We start from the raw sequence: 3,056 nt of genomic DNA on the forward strand, positions 1-3,056 counted from the left end.
GGTTCCCAAGCCCGTGACAATTCCACACTATAAGACTCATGGCTTTTGGCAGAACTGCACCGCAGCCTCCACTATTAATTCTAATGAAACTTCCTCTTCCAACACTTACATTCGTTTATAGGGAAAGTCTGTGGTGGGCACCATGCACATGCTTGCTTTTCTCTTTTTTTTCAAGTCAAGAGTGTTTGCAGCACCATTAGGGTTACTTTGGTGCATAATTCTCTTCCAAGACCTAAAGTTTGTTGGTTGCACATTAATCTCAGTCGTTGATATGTTTTGCTCATCCCTTGAGTTGGAGATCACATGATTAGTTTGATGGGAGGCGGCTAGGGTTGAAACCGATGCTATGTTATTCTTCTCCCAAATTAACGGATTCGTGTTAATTGCATTCAAGTTGGCTTTGTTAGTGCTATTACCCTCAATTAATGCACCCATCAAACTCCTATCTGTTGCCAAAGTTGAGCTAGAGTGGTTAAATTCCGTATCAAATTCAGCAATTTGAGGAAGGCTACCCAAATTAACACTCCTTCTGTTAACCTTAATAGTTCCCTGGTTTGTCGGCATTGAATGAATGTCCCTCATAATCTCCACCGAATCAATTTCACCCCCTAAAATCTGTTGAGCATTTAATTCCATAACTGCCTCCTCAATCTGCTTGTCATTCCTCCCCTCCTTTTCCCTGATTGGTTCGATTTCCATCGGAGACGAGTTGACTGGATTCTGATGAACCACATTCGGGATACCACCTTTGCCCCTGCTCTGTGCTTTTGCCCTTCCTCCTTTACTATTTTAGTACCCTGGGACGTAAATAACATTCTTCCCTGCCAAAGTGTAAGGTGGCGCTCTCAATGAAGGATTGAATTGTTGCTTATCCAAAGCTAGTGTACCATTACTTTGGATCCATAGGTCGCAATCCCTATCGTCGTGAGTCAGACACCCACACCAATAACACAAGCTAGGTAGTCACTCATATTTGAACTTGACCCATCGTTTCTCACCACTAGGTAGAGTAATGACCTTGCCCTTGCACAAAGGAAGGGTAATATCAATTATTACCCTTACCCAGAAGAAACTACCTCCATCCTCATCCACCACTCCATTGGATTTTTGAATATCTCCCACAGTATCACACAAACTTTTTGCTACTTTCCTAATCTGAGAACTAGTAGGAATGTCGTGGACTTGCACCCAAAATGGAATCTTCTTAAACTCTAGCTCTTGTACTGGGGTATCTCCTGTATACCTTTGCATGACTATCAAATGCTTATCAAAACTCCATGGTTGGCTTTTTAGGATCTTATCCACATTCGAGAGATTATCAAACATGAACAGCACTATATTGTTGCCTTGGTTCCTAATTCTGAATCCATTAGTAGTCCTCCACAATTGCCTGAAGGTTCGAGCTACCTCCTCCATTTGGAGGAAGCGTGTAGTAAAGAATTTTGTAGCAACCAAAAATTCACCCCTCCTATGGTCTTCTGGAAGGATGAAGCCATTCCATTCTTTTTCCGATAATGATAGATTGTTCTAGCTCCTAGTCAGTTGCTCCATTGTCCCCTAGTAATTCTCAATAAGGATTTCTAATTTCCAAGGAGAGAAAAAGAGAGCTATTTCCGGTATCCCATGAAAATAATTACCACTAGCTTGAAGAGTATTCTTGATACTCTTTGAGGACAGATTTAACAAACAAAACTCTCCTTCAAAGAAGGGACTAAACTTTTAAAGCCTAAGTGAAGCAGGAGACCTTACTTTCTTAGCGACTGAGAGACAATCTTGAGTTAAATTGATAAATAAAAGAATTAGATGAGATTGTTATTGAGTTTTGATAATGGTGGTATAGAAATACAATGTAATTCAACTGTTAAATAATCAAACAAAAAAATTTAATAAAAGTTTTAACATATATATCTTGAACCCAATATTTAATATGGGTTCAAGTTAAAGTTACACCTTTTTATAGCCATTGATTTTCATAAGATCTAACGGTTAAAAATAAAATAGTATTCTCTACATCATTATTAAATTTGTACCTAATTAATAGCATCTTCATTATCTCTCTTCTTATTAATTACATTTACAATTTCTTTTAAAAAAAAATTACATTTATGTTGTAAATGTATGAAGTTACAAGACACTTGAATTCAAGATAGATAATAATTTATGTGGATGACCACTTAAAGAATAAAGTTTATATACTTTGTTCTCTATGCATTTCTTTATCTTCTTAGTACTCATTTTAATTTATAATACGTTATCAGCACGAGTCTCTACCTAATTTTGTAAAGGAAGTTGTATTTTAATTGTTCTTCAAACATCAAAGATTATTTGTGTAGTTCTCTTAACTTACTGTAAGTTTTCTTTCTAAGAATTAATAATTATCCTATTTATTTGTCATCACATTATTTTATGCTAAAAATTTTTAGTGTTTATTTAATGGATTATAATCTTATTGGTTTCTTGCTAAATGTAATATTATTTTAATTTTTATCTTAAGCATATTAAATTTATATGTGACACATGTCTATTAATTTTGGATATAAATTAATAAACTAATTATGTATCAAGGATCCTTGATGAGATCCATGTTGATATAATAAATCCTGGAGATATTATTATGGATGGCAACCATGAATCCTAGCAGGATTGCATAAAAACAATGATTTTTATTTGCCATCATCTCCATGAAAAGTGAGTACTTTATAATAAAAGATCCCATAAATTTGTGGGAGAAATACAAGTTCCAGAAGAACTTGATCATTGTAAAAGCTCAATATGATGTGCACTTGAAGTTGTAATAATCCAAAAGTGCAAGTGATTTATAATTTGGCAATTTAAAAATAGCCCATAATTAAATTATGTGATAGAAGACACATATATCATGCCTCAAATGTGCTTCTACAACAACAATTTTGAGAGCATAAGTTCAAAAAAGTATTATGAACTAATAGTCTTCTAGTGGTTGAACAAGACAATGAGCTTTTCCTATTAGGAAAAAAAAAAAAAAAAAAACCATCAGTCTCACCCAAACAATTCTACCCAATTCCCTGAAGCGAATG

Source organism: Quercus robur, chromosome 7 (genome assembly GCF_932294415.1).
Source record: "Quercus robur chromosome 7, dhQueRobu3.1, whole genome shotgun sequence".
Taxonomy (NCBI): domain Eukaryota; kingdom Viridiplantae; phylum Streptophyta; class Magnoliopsida; order Fagales; family Fagaceae; genus Quercus; species Quercus robur.